This window comes from Euprymna scolopes, chromosome 29 (genome assembly GCF_053919585.1).
Source record: "Euprymna scolopes isolate OS-2025 chromosome 29, ASM5391958v1, whole genome shotgun sequence".
In the NCBI taxonomy this organism is placed as follows: domain Eukaryota; kingdom Metazoa; phylum Mollusca; class Cephalopoda; order Sepiida; family Sepiolidae; genus Euprymna; species Euprymna scolopes.
In genome coordinates, this window is record NC_136510.1 from 94368631 (window position 1) to 94387289 (window position 18659).

The 18659-nt window shown below is 31.7% G+C and overlaps 1 pseudogene; it reads right to left on the reverse strand.

Annotated features, from left to right (window-relative positions):
* Positions 1-15831: 15831 nt before the first annotated feature.
* On the reverse strand, positions 15832-15965 carry LOC145253003 (U2 spliceosomal RNA; annotated as a pseudogene).
* Positions 15966-18659: the final 2694 nt, after the last annotated feature.

Sequence of the window (18659 nt, forward strand, 5' to 3'; positions counted from 1 at the left end):
TGTGTGGAATCATAGAGCAAATTGCAGTTCGAAATATTTACACTGACAATTATCCTTTATTGGTACGGATGGACATAATTGAAATAAACACACAAACATTTTTTAATCATTTCGTTCAATTTACCGGCAAACAAGTACATGAAATGAATCACCAATTTGTCCCTATTTCTACTTTGCAAATTTAAACCTATAAAAATAGAAACATTTCCAATTAAGTCCATTCATATACGGAAGCCGATATTGAGCTTCAAACTTGTCCCGAATTAAAATAAATGTTTATTAAACATCTAATTTGTTTATTATGTCGCTTGTATTAGTATTATTTCCTGCTTTGCTAACTCGTACTAATAAATGCAATGGTAATGTCGTCGGTTTTAGCAGTATTGTCTGTCTCATTTGTAATAGTCCCACTGTTCCCCTGATAGTCATAAACTAATGAGCGACCAAACAGAAATGTCCGTGAGGAATGACTTAGTAGACATCCCGTGTTAGTCTTGTTTCCCAACATGGTCGAGATGGGAATCGAGTGAACAATGGTCCCTTTCAAATGTATCCGTCGTCCGCCATTATCCTAATTGTTAACCGCTAGTATTTACCAACGGATGCGGGAAGAGTTAGGATTAGGCGGGAAGATTCGACTTAATGCGTTTGCTTGGGTAATAATATAGAGAAGAAGAAGAAGAAGAAGAAGAAGAAGAAGAAGAAGAAGAAGAAGAAGAAGAAGAAGAAGGAGAAGGAGGCGGAGGAGAATGGAGAGAAGTATAAGAAAAAAAGAAAACAAGGAAAAGAAATAGAAGAAAAGAAGAGAAAGGGAAAAAGAAACAGAAGAAAAAAAAGCAAAAGAAAAGAAAAGGAAAAAAACACGATGACGAAAGCTAAAGGTAGTGACTATTTTTAAAATGGCCGAAAATCTTAAACATTCACAGTGTTAGGATTAGAACTGGAAGATTGGACTTCGTTTTCTGTTGTAATAACGAAGAAGAAGAAGAAGAAGAAAAAGAAGAAGAAGAAGAAGAACAACAACAACAACAACAAGAAAAGAAGAAGAAAAGAATCAAAAAAAGAAGAAAAATAATAGAAAGAAGTAGAAGGAAAAAGAAAAGAGGGAATAAAAAGAGAAGGAAAAAGAAGAAAAGAAAGAAAACGAAAAACAATGAAATGTAGAAGAACAAAAAGAAGACAAGCAAGGAATGATAGAACAGATAAGAAGTCTACAGAAAAATCCAAAATGGAGGATCAAACGAAAAACAAAAGAAGAAAAGAAAAACAGTAAAGAAGGATAAGAAAAATAAAAAGGAGACGCAACAAAAAGAAAAAAGAAAAATGGTAATAGAAACAAAAAAGAAAAAGGAGTAATAGAAACAAAAAAGAAAAAAAACAAAAGAAAGAAGAAAAAAAAGAAAAGTAGTAATAGAAACAAAAAAGAAAAAAAGAAAGAAAGAAGAAAAAAAAGAAAAAAGAAAGAAGAAACAAAAAAGAAAAAAAAAACAAAAGAAAGAAGAAAAAAGAAAAGTGGTAATAGAAACAAAAAAGAAAAAGGAGAAATAGAAACAAAAAAGAAAAAAAACAAAAGAAAGAAGAAAAAAATGAAAAAGGAGAAATAGAAACAAAAAAAAGAAAGAAGAAGAAGACGATGACGAAAACAAAGGGTGCAGGGTAGAGACTATTTTCAAAATGGCGGAAAAACCAAAACATCCACGGATTTTGTAACAGAGTAGTGAAAATGCCACCGGCCTCGTTGGGAGTAAAAGAGATCCTAGCAATGATTAATAGTGAAGTCCTACTTAAACATCTGGTGAAAGACGCAGAGGGGCGATTTAATGGAGATGCGATGGGACGAATAACGGGTGGGGTGCATGTTTATTCCATCCAGGCATTGCTTGGACATACGGGGGTCTTTTATTACGGATGTTTATTCTGTTTCTTTCTGTCATGATAAATTAAACGGCTTTAGTAACCAGTGGCTGGAAAGTTTCCGAGGCCGATTTTCTATCTCGCATTGTCCCCCCTGGAAAAGAACCAAGATCGGCTTCTACTATCGCGTGTAGTAATATTTAAAGGCGAGCATGTGTAGACTAGGTTAGAATCGGGAATTTTTTTTACATAAGTTTAAAATTAATTAAAGTTAAGAGTAAAACTAGGAGTACGTGTTTAGGAAGTTGCAAAATAGGAAGTTGATTCAATAAGTTTCCATTTTCTTAATGGCACTTTTATTTATAGTACACATAGAAAATTCTAGTCTCCTTCGAAGTAATCTCCTCTGGTTGCAATGCACTTGCACCGATCCAAAAATTTCTAGAAGGGCTCATGAAAGTCCTCGGGCGTGATGGTGTCAATGATTCTATTTACAGCCTCTTTCATTTCCTCAGATATCTCATGACGACAGCCTCTAAGGTTTTCCTTGAGCTTGGAGAATAACAAAAAGTCACAGGGAGCAAGGTCTGGACAATAGGGAGGCTAAGGAACTTTCTTGATGCCCATCTTGATCAAATAGTCTATGACACGGGTGGAGTTGTGGACTGGTGCATTCTCCTGGTAGAAATGCTACTGTTCCAATTGACCAGTACTAGCCTTTTCAGGCGGAATCTCCCCCTGGACTAGATTAAAACTGTGCATTTATTTTCTCTATAGAGACACGACGATCCTTATTCATGAAATTCTTTATTTGGCCAATCAACTCTAGTGTTCTGGCTTCCTTACTCCGCCGACATTTCTCATCATCCCTCACAGACTCCCTGCCTTCCTTGAATCTCTTATACCACTCAAAACATGATGCTTGATTTATTCAAGATAGTCAAAAAGCAGTTTGAATCATTCGATGTGTTTCTGTGGTATTTTTACCGTGGTTAAAACCGAATTTTATTGTATATCTTTTTTTTCTAAAGTGTCTTTGCGTCCAAATTGATTTTTTGAAATTCACCATCTTTAATAATTACTATTTAGTAGGGTGTATTCTAATTCCTATTGTAACTGATTATTTGAACCTGAAATCATAAAGATTGGTCAGTCATCTCATAAGATGTATAGCAATAACATACTGAATTTTCAAGAGTCTACGACAATTATAAATGCCCGTACAAAAAAGTTTTGAAAGCTATTGAAGATAGCTCGTAGAGAAAGTCAAAATTGACACGTATATTTGAAGCTCGACCTTTCGAACGACAATATCGAATAATTGGCTTTAAACATTAATGTCTTCGCCCTCAACTGAGCACCTTTCTACAAGGAGGGGTCGTATTTTCCAGTATTTTCGAAAGTAATTCCCTCTTTTCGATTGTCTAGCCTTAATTTATACACTTTGTCACTTCCTGTTTGGCGATGGACGATACAGCAGAAGTGACAAGACAAAAAGTTGAAATAAAAAAATTGACTCGTGTGCCACCACCGAGAATCGAAACCCAAGCTTTTAACTAACGATTTATTTTTTGGTTCCCCGATTTCTCGGACCTATGTTTTCAGTGACGTCCGTGCTTCCGTGCGTCCGTTAGTCCGGATTATTGCCAGATAACCGTCCATTAGCTTTTTCTGAAATTTTGCCACAAATTGTATTTCATTAAATAGATGTACACAGTAAAAAAAAAAATTACAAAAATTCCCGTTGCGCCTCCAGGGGCTCAAAAGAGGTCAAAAATACCCCAAAATGGCCACAAATGACACATTTTTCCCCATAATAATTTTATCCATTCATTAGATTTTTCTGAAACTAGGCCAAAATGTGGAGCCCATTGTTCTTAATATAAATCCAGTATTGGTGACCCTGGCAAAATTCTGATTCGCATTCCCAGGGACTTTCAATGCTGAAACGTCTTTTTTGTGGCTCTTTTTTTTTTTTTTCATATTTCTCAATAAAAACTTGATATTTCTGACTATATAGTAGTTTTTCACGGTGGTCACCTCAAATATACATGTGTTAAGGCCCGCTCTTTTTTCATATTACTCAAGAACTTAATATGTATGTCTATATAGTAGTTTTCTATGGTGCTGAATTCAAATATACATGTCTTAAAGCGTGAAACTGCACCGTTTGTCTATTTTTCCTGGGATTCAGCGTTCCCAGGAGACTAAAAGGAGTCACAAATACCCCAAAATTGCAAAAAATGATATTTTTATCTCATAACTTTTGCCCCATCTATTAGAAGTAGAATGTGAAGGCAACGTTGGTCCTTCATTCTTCATATATTGATCATTTCTTCACTATTTTTGGTTGCGTCCTTTCCCATGCAGCACAAGAGGGGATCACGCACGTGCGGCTTCTTCTTTTGACGTTAATGCTTGACCTATGAAAACACGTTTTATGCAAGGCTAAAAATTTAAACGTGAACGAATAGCTGTTATGTTACGCATGCATATTCGTAACCCCGTCGTTCGACCTTCATCTGACAAATTCTACTTTTTTTTTAATTTTCACATATATTTCACCAATTTTCCCCGAATAAAACCCCAAAATAAAGTTTTATGAAGTTTTATGTCTGCAGACCAAAAACTGACGGCGGAGCTTAATAGGCAAAACTCTAAAACAGATAGATATACGCATACATAAATATATACAGAAAGAGGTGTGTGTTTATTGTAACCTTTTTACGCAATTATTACGCTAGTATAAACCATGTAGAATATCTGCATGAATATAATTACAGGTAAAATTAAAATAAAGATTATCATCCTATAAGAAAACTGAAAAAAATTCTAATAAGGAATTAATTAAAATGAATGTAATTACACGTAATAGTTAAGTAAAGACGACCATCACATAAGAAAAACCGAAAAAAAAACAGATAATTAAAATGAATGCTTAAAAGAATACGCAAATTAGGTAGATCTTTTGCAGATGGACGCAATTTCATGACCCTACATATAACACAGTTCTATTTTCTTTTCAATAACTAGAAAAAAGAGTTTTAATATAAATATCAATACACAAAAAAACAAATTTATAGGAGAGTGTATATATATATATATATATATATATATATATATATATATATATATATATATATATACAGCATCGCTCAGTTTCGCGTGGCCACTCAGTGCATTTTTATAAATTTTTTCCCCCAAAATGTTGTTTTTTAATTTTTTCCTTGTTTTTTTTTGTTTTTTTGTTTTTTGAGGGGTGGTGGTGATAGTTATATAAAAGGCAAATATTATAAGATTAAAAGATTTCTTCGTAACTTGCAAGAGAAATAAAATAAATAGTGTTTTAAAAGATGTTTAAAAAAAGGAGGGGTCGTGAAAAAGTGTCAACTCCTATTAATTTCCAGAATTATTAAAAACTAGACTTGGGGGTTTGTAGGTGTATGTTGAGGAAAAAAAAAACACAGGTAGTAGGCAGGCAGGCTCTAACTCGGGACGCGAAGGAGGAAAAGAATGTGAAAGAAAATCTGACCTCTTACGTTACTCCGTGACGCGACCGGAAGTTCGGAACGTAAAAATTAGGCAAAGTCAATCCAACCAATACGATGACTTGCAAAAATCGCTCGCAAAAATCGACCCCACCTTGTAGAAAACTGATCAGTTGAGGGTGAAGGAATGAATGTTTTTAGACAATTTTTCGATATTTGTCGTCCGAGACGTCCAGTCTTAAGATGATACCAATCTTTTCAAAATTCATCGTCTCTGTCGAAAGTTTTGGGCAAATATACAAGCAAACATACATACATACATTTACACAGAGCGATGATGCCCCCTATATCAATGAAAATAAGAGAATTAATTGTTATGAAGAAGAGAAACAGCCAATCCTTTAATTCCATAACCAAACAGTTTTAAAAGCATGGATCAACAGAAAAAATATGGAAGAAAGGTGTAACCTATGGAGCAATCAAGAATCTTTCAAAAGGCTATAAAAAAAGAAAGCTGGCAGAGAGAGATTAGACGAGACTTTACTTAAATTCAGGGAAACATCCATATTGGGGGGGGGCTTTCAAATACATATTTGTCTGTAAATATATCTCTTTTTACATGTAAGAGAAATTTAAGGAGACATAATTTACGGAGGTATGTGGCTTGTAAAAAACACTATTAAAATGAGGCATGTAGGAAAAACTTCTGTAAGAATATGTTTAAAAAAAAATAGGAACTTAATAATATTGTCTACTCAGATGAATTCAGGATAGACCTCTATGCAAAGGGCCGAATACATGTAAGAACAACCCTATACCTACATAAGAAGTACAAATATGTCAGGAAAACTTTCAAACAGGCAAATTTCTCTATTAATATTTGGGAAAGTTTAAAAGCTACGAGAGAGATACATCAAACTGTATAAAGATAACGCGAACAGTTATAAATACCAAGATATATTGGATGAAACATACCTTTCAACCCACAAAAATGAGCATGTATTTACGCAGAATCGAGCAAAGTGCCCTACCTCTAAATGTTCTAGAAGATTTTTTGAAGAATAGGGTATTACTGTGTTGACTGACTGACCAGCACAGAATCCGGAAAATCTTGGGAATTTTTAAAATAAACTTCGGGAAATATACACTAAGGAATTTGGATCAATTATGCACAAATGTTAAAGAAAATTCAACAATATCCCGAATTCTTACATAGCAAAGCGCGCTGATTCGCTGCCAAAAATGTTAAGACTGTGTCTTTATAACAAAGGCACACAAAATATTAAAAGCAAAACTGTAAAAACAAAAGTGATGAGATTAAAAGAATTATTATCATAAAAATAAATATTTATATAAAAATCTTTAAATTAATAAGTTAATTTTGTTGATTATATGTCATACTGGACTCTGTTTCATGACCACCCCCTTCCGTGCTTAATCATTAAAAAGTATTTTTTAATAACCTGTATAATTTGTAAATTGATTTGTTAATTTTATAAGTCATATTAATAATATAGACAATAGGAATTCGAAAAAAAAAAAGAAAAAAAATATTTTTTTTCGAAAGTTTTATAAAAATGCACTTGGTGGCCACTCGAAATTGGACGATGATATATATATAAATATATATATATATATATATATTATTTTTAAAATATAATTATCCACTGACACCGTTTCGCCGTATACGACCCATCAAAGTGGCTGAATCTAGCGAGACTCGAAATCGGGAACCCAGGTAAAGAGCATGGCCTCTTTACCCGCTGGTCCATCTCGCCGACAGTTAGGCTATATCGCGATTTATTTAGATTTCATTTGTTTTTGTTTTTGCGATACGTTTTGAATGAATTCAATTATTTACGAAAGTGCATTTTTACCTAATGCGAGTTGGGAATAATTTTCCCTTTAACCAATTTGGTACCCCCACATGGGGAGCGGTATATATATATATATATATATATATATTATTTTTTAAATATAATTAAATTTATATATATATATATATATATATATATATATATATATATATATATATATATATATATATATATATATATATATCCTGTCAGGAGGCGATGAAAAAATCAAATAAAGTGCTCTATCGCGGATGTAGGAGCTGAAGATACAAATATTTCAAAACTATATATTCATATTTCAAAGGCTTGCCAGTGGTTTCATTACGTTGAATCAACTATTAGAGGCTGAATGGAATTAACGCGAATTCATCAGCGACTTTGAAAAGGCGAAACAACGCAAAGTTTATAGTCTTCAAATTTTTTTTGAAGAATTTAATTAATAGAAAATTTAAATAATTTTAGATAAAGATTTCTAAATAAATATTAATTTTGATTAAATAAATGTTAATTTATTTAAAATAATAATTTTTTTTAATTAAACAATTCAAAGATATTTTGTCACAAATTTCAAAGCATAATCAGAATATGAGAAGATCATAATTATTTTATCAATTAGAACCGTCCGCCACATTAACTTTGCGTTGTTTCGCCTTTTCAGAGAATCTAATGAATTTGCGTTGATTCCATTCAGCTTTTTATGGTTGATTAAACGCAATGAAACCACTGGTACGCCTTTGAAATATGTATATATAGTTTCGAAATAAATATATTTCCACACAATTATACATACATATATATATATATATCTATATATATATATATATATATATATATATATATATAATTCTGTGGAAATATATTTCATTTCCTTATAATATATACCAATCTTTATTTAAGAAGCTCAATGTAATTACAGCAAATATAGTGAATAAATGACCATATCATAATTTATTCCTAATATAATTCAGTTGAGATTTACAATTCTTGACAGTATGTATTTCGTAGCACAAAATCAATCACTAAATTATTATATCAATTAGTGAATCTATTTTGCCCATAAATCACCAGAGTAAAATGACGTAATGGAAACATACAAGGTGTTTACAGCTTCTCTTCCAATTTTCGGATTTGAATCATGTCAAAACGCACATTATTTGCTTTTGAAGGAATGGTTGTTGTTATTTTTTTTGTGAGTTAAGGGCAAAGTAGATTCACTAATTGATATAATAATTAAGTGATTGATTTTGTGCTACGAAACAGATACTGTCGAGAATTGTAAATGTCAACTGAATTAAAGGAATAAATTACGAGATAGTCAACATCATGAAATTTGGAATATAATGTTTCCATTTATATATATATATATATATATATATATATATATATATATATATATATATATATAAGAGGAAACAGTTAATAAAACAGTTAAAAACAGTTTGAAAAAGAATTAAAAACATATTTAATATGAAAAGGAAACACTTGATAAGTCGATAGTCCTTAATCCGCGGAGTTTCGAAGAAATACTTTCCTTTTACACAGAGGGGAGGAATTAGAAAAATGCGGGATCGGACTTTGCATACAAAAGTATTTGATGAAACTACAAGTAAGTCAAAGATCGTACTTTATAACAAAAATTGAAGCAGAGGGAATATGGTGAAGAAAAAGGTGATTACACGTGAATGGATAGTCTGGTGAACGGTAAAATAATCCAATGACGGTAAAATCCAAAAATGTAACTCCAAGAAAGTTAATTAAATTTCCATTTGCACAAGGAAAATCCAAGGAAATCACGTAATTGCAAGATGGTCCAAAATAATCCAAAAGGCCAAAATCCATGGAATAATTCACAAATATATACATACATATCTATACATATATAGACAGACTTATATATGCATACATATATATACATACATACGCACACACACACATACATACACACATATATATATATAATTATATATATATATATATATATACTCCTATAAATTCCTTTTTTCTTTTGTGTGTATTGATATTCATATTAAACCCCCTCTTTTCTGTTTATTTAAAAAGAAAATACAATTTTCTTATATATGGGTTGTGGGATTGCATTCACTAGCAAAAGATCTAGCTAATTTGCATATTCTTTTAAACATTCATTTTAATTAATTCCCTACTAGTTTTTTCGGTTTTCTTATGGGATGATCATCTTTAGTTAACTATTACGTGTAATTATATTCATGCAAACATTCTACATGATTTATACTGACATAATATTTGCGTAAAAAGTTTATAATATATATATATATATATATATATATATATATATATATATATATATGTTACATTCATACACGAAGGCATATCTAATTATTAGGGCTATAACAACAGCATATTCTTTTCTTGTTTTGATTCTCAGGTATATATCCATTGATATCTTATATGTTTTTTTATGTAGAGTGATGTGGTTCTCGGTTGATCAACTGTATCGGATACACACTCGAGAGTCAAAACAATGAAAAGAATATGCTGTCGTCATAGCTCTTCTAATTATCTATCTATACTCCTATAAATGTGTGTCTTTTGTGGGTTATATTCATATTAAAAACCCCTTTATCTATTTATTTAAAAAATAAATACAACTTTGTTATATATGGGGTTGTGGAATTGCATTCAGCTGTAAAAGATGTAGCTAATTTACATATTTTTTTAAACATTCATTTTAATTAATTCCCTATCAGTTTTTCGGTTTTCTTATGGGATGATCATCTTTAGTTAAATATTACGTGTAATTATATTTATGCAGATATTCTACTTGATTTATACTTGCATAATATTTGCGTAAAAAGTTTATAGTAAACACAATTTTTTTCCATATATATTTATGTACACGTATATATTTTTGTTTAACCTATCTATCTATATGTCTATATATCTATAAAAGCGAAAGTGTTTGTCTGTCTGTCTGTGTACAGTTTCCTTCGTAATAACTCTGTGCGTTGTTCTGACATTCATATTTATTCTTTTTGTCAGCTCCTCTGCAATTTCATTTCGCCATTTTCCGACAATGTGCGCAAACGATGAATAAATGTTATTGTAGTAAGACAAATACAAAAATTGAAATAAACAAGAAGAGAAATAAGCAAACCAAGACGAAAAGGAAAACCAAAAAAAGAAAAAAAAATGTATAAACATTTCGTCTTTCATCCGGAATATTTCTTCGAGTAGCAATATCTGTCTTTTGGAAACTTTTGGAATTAACGCTCATTGTCAAAAAAATCACTGGAGCTTTAGCGCTTCGAATATTATTAGATATAAATTATGATTTATTTTCTTTCATCGCTATTTAAATATGTCCATGTCTTGGAGATGTATATATAGAATCCATTGCATTAATCTACCCATTATTTTATCTTTTTTATTATTTTATTATTTTTTATTATTACAAGCAGGCCACCCCATGTTGCCCGGTCGCAAATTACGCATAAGTATTTTTTTTTTACTTACAAGATGTGAACTGTTAAGAAAGAACATAATGCATAAATTATAATAAGTCATTTAATTCCTACATGAACTAAAATTGTGCATGCGAGTATTGTGTTTTTTCTAAAGATGTTTGTTTACATTATATTTAAACTAGCATGTAAAGCCGGTTTTGTGTAAAACTGTATAAAACAAGGAGAAGAAATGAAGTTGCGTTTGAACATACCTGCTATCCTTAGCATATTGAGTATATTTAATGTCTATAACTTTCTATCCCGAGCAATGCCAAGAATATTTTCTTGTATAAAAACAGTATAATAAAACATAGTCACGGGCAACTCTCTTTGAATATATCTGCTCTATCAAGGATACTCAGCACTTTCGATTGATTGACTTTTTCTCCTTACCATGCACAGTAGATCTTCTTTTATAAATACGGTATAACAAAACACAGTCATATTTTTCTTAGGGCGATACATTTTTTGACCATATCTTCTCTATATCTATAAACGTGAATGTGTCTATGTATCCGTCTGTCTGTGTATCTGTGTGTGTGTCTGTCTGTGTATATACATTTCCCTAAGCAATAACTCTGTCAATTTTTAGTCTATAGACTCGAAATTTGATATACAGAGTACTGAGATTTGGGAAAATCGATGTGATCGGGTTTCGGCCAGAAATTTAGCGATTAAGGGGTCAAAGTTCAACGATTTGACCTGTGAGAACTCTACCAAACTCCTCCGACAATTTTGGGTCTAAACACTTAGAATTTTAGATATCGGTTCCTTGGACACGGATCTAAATCAATAACTTGATTTGAGCCCAAAACAATAAATGTTAATGCGTCATAATAAAAAAAAATTCGGTTTTATTATTTTTTTTTTTACTGCTCAACATAATATTCCAAAGACCCGGGCAACGCCGTGCTGAAATGCTAGTATATATATATATATATATATATATATATATATATATATATATATATATATATATATAGAGAGAGAGAGAGAGAGAGAGAGAGAGAGATATCCTTGCAATAAAATAAAAAGCTATAGCAAACATCTAAATGACTACTTTAAACACAGTTCCTGATTTCAAAAAAAGAAAAACTAAAAGATTCATCTGCCTTACTTTTAATGCTGTGTTTATTTATGGTGTCTTTTAAATTCAATAAAAATCCTCCTAAATTGGCTGATGAGGAGACCGTGCTTACCAAAAAAACTATATATAATTGTTCTACATAACTTCATGTATACCACAATAAAACGCACGGATTTCCGAAACGATCGTACAGATAATTGATTTTGTTGTTGTTCCTTCTTATGAAACTGATTTTTAATTTGATTAAAATTTGATTTTTAAATTTAAATTTTTTTTTTTTAATTTTTAAATTATAAATCACATTACTTAATAGATATATATATATATATATATATATATATATATATATATATATATATATATATATATATATATATATATATATATATAAAAGATAACACTTCTTAATCTGAGTATACTTAAAATCTGATTGCATTCTAATATACAATTTGCATGGAACTAGCCCTCTCTTTCTCTCTCTCTCTCTCTCACACACACACACTCTCTCACTCTCTCTTTATCTCTCTTTCAATCTATCTATCTATTTCTCTCTCTCCCTCTCTCTCTCTCTCTCTCTTTCTTTTTCTCTCTACATCTCAGATAATCTAATGGCATGAAATAAATCTATTCATTTGCGTTTGATTTTATTAGCATATATCTAAATAGATCATGGTAAGGATATACAAGGGTAAACAATGAATTGACAGTAATGTCAATTTGTAATTTACGTTTTTAAAGCGGCATTATCAATCTGAAATGAAATCTGTACGGTTTAGAGTCTGATGTTCCAGATTAGTCAACTAAAAATACTAAAAAAAAAAAATTAAAGAAAAAGTTCCAGTGTAGAATTTAACCACAGAATGATTTTTACTGAATTGATCCGCGCTGGGCATAAGACGGCTGACATTATTAGAAACACTGGCTATGCTCCTAGAACTGTTTATCGTTTTGTAGCGAAATTAAGGGATTGTAAAGGCACCCAAATGAATGCTAACAGTCCGAGAAGTGATAAAATCTGCACCAGATATCTTGAAATAGTCCATTACAGCAAATCCATCACATTCAAAGGCTGAACCGTCGAAAAAGCGGAATGTGACCAAACTGACCATTTCTAATGCAGTACAGAAAGATCTTGGGATGAGATCATATTGCAGACAATGTCATAACATTCTTACAGCAAAATCTAAGACCATTCGTAAAGAGAGAAGCCTCCTTGCTACCTAATCACCTGAAACACCATAGTGGTATTGTAGGTATTTTTATAAACGCGAAAAAAGTTCGTGGTAAACCAAGTCTAAACCCGCAGAAACTTGAGATAATTGATAATTAACCTTCTGGTATTCCTCCAGTCATGCAGAATAAACATCCTGCCTCTATCATGGTGTTTGGAGCTGTTGCCATCGATGGGAAAGTCATGCGTACTCACTTCATTGAAGTGAACTTGATGGATTAATATGGCGGAATATCGGAACATCTTGGCATCCAATAAACGCATTACCAACCCAATCAGCATCCAAAGGTAGGGTCGCGTCATGTAATTAGCAATAAACTAATCACTTCTCTGAGAGAAGATAAAGCTTTGGATGATAGACTTCCTAGGACTAAACAGAACCATGTGTGTCGAACTAATTTCGCATAATATTATTTATTTTCTTATCATTAAGTTAGGCACAAGATCATGTGTGGATTTGAGACGCTTGATACAAAAAAAAAAAACGCCTGAGCATTCCCGTCGGTTTTCCTTTATAAAAGTGTTTCCGAAAATTAACAATAAACTAAAAACTTTCCAGAGAGCGAAGATAAAGCCTGGGAGGGTGGACGCCTTAGCAACCACGTCGGCATTCCACCGCAGAAACTCAAGAGTTATTGACAATTAACCTTCTGGTATTCCTCCAGTCATGCAGAGTAAACATCCTGCCTCTATCATGGTGTTTGGAGCTGTTGCCATCGATGGGAAAGTCATGCGTACTCACTTCATTGAAGTGAACTTGATGGATCAATATGGCGGAATATCTGAAGATTCTGGAGGAGGTTCTTCTTAATCCGGGGTAGAGAAATTGATGTTCATCCAGGACTCTGCACCTGCTCATAGGTCAAGAACATTACAGATCTTCTTGAAGAGAGAGTTGCCGCTTTTTGTGCCCGTATATGTATGATGGTCTAGCTCGCCACATTTGAAACCTTGCGATTATTGGCTATGGGATGACGTTGAGAAAGACTCTATAGCTCGTCCCCATAATAGGGTGGCCTCCCTGAAGACCTCACTAATATACAATACATGCCAGCTGAAATTAAAAAAAAAACGCTCGGCAAATTGAAAAACAAAGAAATCAGTCGTGTTCAATAAGACGTACTTGAATATATATATATATATATATATATATATATATATATATATATATATATATATATATTCTATATGGCTCCCTTCAGTCTTGACAGACTATGGATACCCACTGTAAGTGTGTCCGCTCGTGAAATTTTTGTGGCAAGAGTTGCGTAGTCTCCAACCATCAGAGGGCAGGAATTAGCAAAATGCAAGATCGGATTTTGCATATAAAAGTATTTAATGAAACTGCAAGTAAGTCACAGATCTTACTTGGTAAAAAAAAGGGTGAGGTAAGGGGAATAGGAGGTAAAAGAAAAATAATAAAAAGAATTCACATGAATGGATAGTCCGGTGAAGGGTAATATATATATATATATATATATATATATATATATATATATATATATATATATATATATATATATATATATACTAGAAAAAGTACCCGTCGTTGACTGGGTTCAAAAACAGCCTACAGAAAATGGACTGTGATTTATGAAAGTATGATAGGTTATGAAAAGGAAGGATTGTAAAGAGATAGCTTCGAATTCGGGGGTATGAAAACCAAAGCAAAATGTGATGAAAGTAAAAATAAAATAGATAGACCCCATAATTTCTTATACCATACCTGTTCACACTGAAACACTTATCACAATATTTTGTGGATCTATATTAAAAAAAAACTTGTTAAATTTTGTCACATATTTCTATTCTATGGAGGTCAGGTGTGAACGAACACCCCATCATTTTATTATACCATATTTCTTCAAACTGAAACATAATTATCAAAGTATACTTACGCAGATAGATATGAAAAGTCTTTATTAAAGTGTGTGCCTATTTCCATTCTATGGAGGCCACGCGCGAACGCAGACCCCCACAATTTTATTATACCATCCCCATATAAGTTAAAACATACTTATCAAAGTATTTTTATGTACATCTATATCAAAAACACTTGTAAACGTTTTTTTTTTTTAATTTTTAAATTTTTTATTTCCATACTCTGTGGACCAGGCGCGAACGCAGACCCCACAATTTTAATGAACCACCGTTCTGCCAAATCAAACATACCCATTCCTGTGTCTCGATACATCTTCTATCATTATATGTAATCATTATTTTTTTAAATAGTCAACCATATAGGAGCCTATTCGTGACCAGACACGCATGCACGCACACACACACACACACACACACACACACACACACGCACACACATACACACATTCAGCTTTATATTATAGATACACTAAGAAGTAGAAGTGGTAAAAAAAGGCAGGATAAAAAATGCACAATATTTAGTAGAGCTGAACGTTGTTTTTTTTTTTTTTTTTTTTTTTGACAACCTCAAAATATAAACTTAACTCATTACAATTGTTTCCACTGACAGATGAATCCTTTGCTGTTCCTTCAAATGATAACCGTTAAAACTTCTTATGAAACAGACAGGGAGTTCCTCTGTCTATGGAAACAATTGTAATGAATTAAGTCCATATTTTGAGGTTGTTAAATAAAAACATCATATATATATATATATATATATATATATACATATATATATATATATATACATATATATATATACGTTTTATTTTTTTATTACCGATTTTTTTTCTGTTTAGTTACATTTTTGTTTCAGCTACGCGACCGTTTTTTTTGGCCGTTATGTACCTATTTACTATGCCTCCCCACGGGACAGAGTTAGACACCAGGGTCGTTTTTTAACGTGGAGAAAAGGTACAAAAATAAAAATTGTCTCAGTCGTGAAGGATTTCTCCTCCACGGAAAGAGAACAAGAAATGGAAGTGCAGCATCTGAAGAACAGATACTACACTTTGATCTTGACCAAAAAGGCCAAGAAGGTATGATTTTTTTTGGCCGTTATGTAGCCTCCTTAGACTTTACAGAAAAGTTCGTTTATGTCTGATTATAAAAAAAAACGGCAATAAAAAAATAAAACGTATATTTGTTCTACAACAGTATTGAGCACTTTCCTCAGGTTTTTATTAATTACCATTTCTACTATATATATATATATATATATATATATATATATATATATATATATATATATATATATATATATATATATATATGAACAAATGATTAATAAAACATGTTAAAAGACATATTGAAAAAGAGGTAAAAACATATTTAATTTTAAAAAAGGAAGCACAAGATAAGTGGATAGTCCTTAATTAATTAATTTATTTATTAAATTAATCATTTGTTCATATTATAAGCTCTATTTCCTTTTCGGTTTTATTGAGCTTTCACATGTGGTTGAGATTACTTTACTTGTAAATATTAACTCTTTAATATCTATAATATATTTTAAGTTTACCATTTTGATTACCTTGGTAAACTTATTGTAATTTTCATTTTATTTTATATATATATATATATATATATATATATATATATATATATATATATATATATATATACTAGCATGGGTGCCCGGCGTTGCTCGGGTGTTTGGAGGTGTATGCTGTGCAAAAAAAGCAAAAAAACAAAAAAAAATGGTTAATTTTTTAAAACTTTGACCCCTATTATGACCCCTTAACATTTATAGCTTCGGGCTCAAATCACTTTATTAAGTTAGATCCAGGTTCAAGGAACCTATATCTAAAATTTCAAGTGTCTAGACCCAAAATTGTCGGAGGAGTTTGGTAGAGTTCTTAAAGGTCAAATCGTTGAAATTTGACCCCTTAACAGCCAAATTTCTGGCTGACACCCGTCACATCGATTTTCCCAAATCTCAGTACCCAGTATTTCAAATTTCGAGTCTATAGACTAAAAATTGACAGAGTTATTGCGTAGGGAAATGTACACAGACAGACAGATACACAGACACACAGACAGACACACAGACAGACAGAGACATTCACTTTTATAGATATATAGATATAGATATATGTATACATATATATTATACATATTATGATATAATTATGAGAATAATATAGATATTTTATATTAGATCCTATTTTTATAAAAAAAATGTTTGATATTTAAAAAAGATTATTAATAACAATAATAAACATATCTGATATAACATATAATATACATTGTGTGTATGTGTGTATATATATATATATATATATATATATATATATATATATATATATATATATATATATAACGAGATAGAACGACTGATTTATGTATAATTTTATATTCATAGGGGTCTATTAATATAGATGACATCAGTAATCGTTTATTTTTATGGTTATAATTATTGATGTTGTTTTTATAGAAAATATTTTTGGGGTGGAATTATCTGTTATGATAGGTAATGACATGACATCGCCCTCTATCAATAAGAGAGAAAAAGAGAAATTATTCGATTTCAAAATGTTTTCGTCATCTCGTATCATTTCTCATTCATCTATAGATAACAAAAATAATATTTATCGATTGTTGTTTTCATTTATTATTTCCTGCTAATTTCGATTTGCATTTGGCAAGTCGCGATTTAAATCTGCCGACAATCCTGATATAATCAAGTAATTCAGTTCAGTATATGAGGTCATCGAACATATTATTTACGTACTTGTCAGCTCTAGTTTTGAGAATCTAGCGCACTAGGTGAAGCTCACTCATCCCATAACGAATTGAACCACCTTCCTCTGAAACAGGAACTTTCAATGGTGTCACAGTCCTTGCAGTTGGAGAGAACTCCAATTCACAAACAGGACCCAATCACTTGTAAAACCCCTTCAGGAGATAATGTCGCCGTTAATTCGTTGCGCTTCTTGCAAGGTGTCGCCATCCTCATATGTACAGTGTTTGGTATTACCAAATGGTCACCTATCTGACACTGATCATGATCCACGTAAATTCTGATAGGCTAACAAGAATAGCTGTATCAACATGATTATGACGTGTTTATGAAGTACATCTTGGCATCCAATAAATTCATTAACAACCCAATCAGCATCCAAAGGTAGGGTCGCGTCATGTGATTAGCAATAAACTAATCACTTCTCTGAGAGAAGATAAAGCTTGGGATGATAGACTTCCTAGGACTAAACAGAACCATGTGTGTCGAACTAATTTTGTATAATATTATTTATTTTCTTACCATTAAGTTAGGCACAAGATCATGTGTGGATTTGAGACGCTAGATACAAAAAAAAAAAAAAAAAAAAAAAAAACGCCCAAGCCTTCCCGTCGTTTTTCCTTTATAAAAGTGTTTCCGAAAATTAACAATAAACTAACAATATTCCAGAGAGCGAAGATAAAGCCTGGGAGGGTGGACGCCTTAGCAACCACGTCAGCATTCCACCGTAGGGGTGCTCCATTCGATTAGTGATAAACTACTTAATTCTTAGATAAAGGGTAACCCTACAAAGTGTGGGCATACTTCAGATCGACAGCAACAAAATTAGTATCGGAGTAATTTTTTATCATAATTCGGAAAGATGATTTTGTTTTATCAAACATGTGTTGCTCGCATGAGTATTGCCTCCACGAGAGGACTGGAAATAGTTGGTGGAATGGGCGGATTAATTATTTGTTTACATTAGACTTGAAGACAACTATACTGTAGTGTGT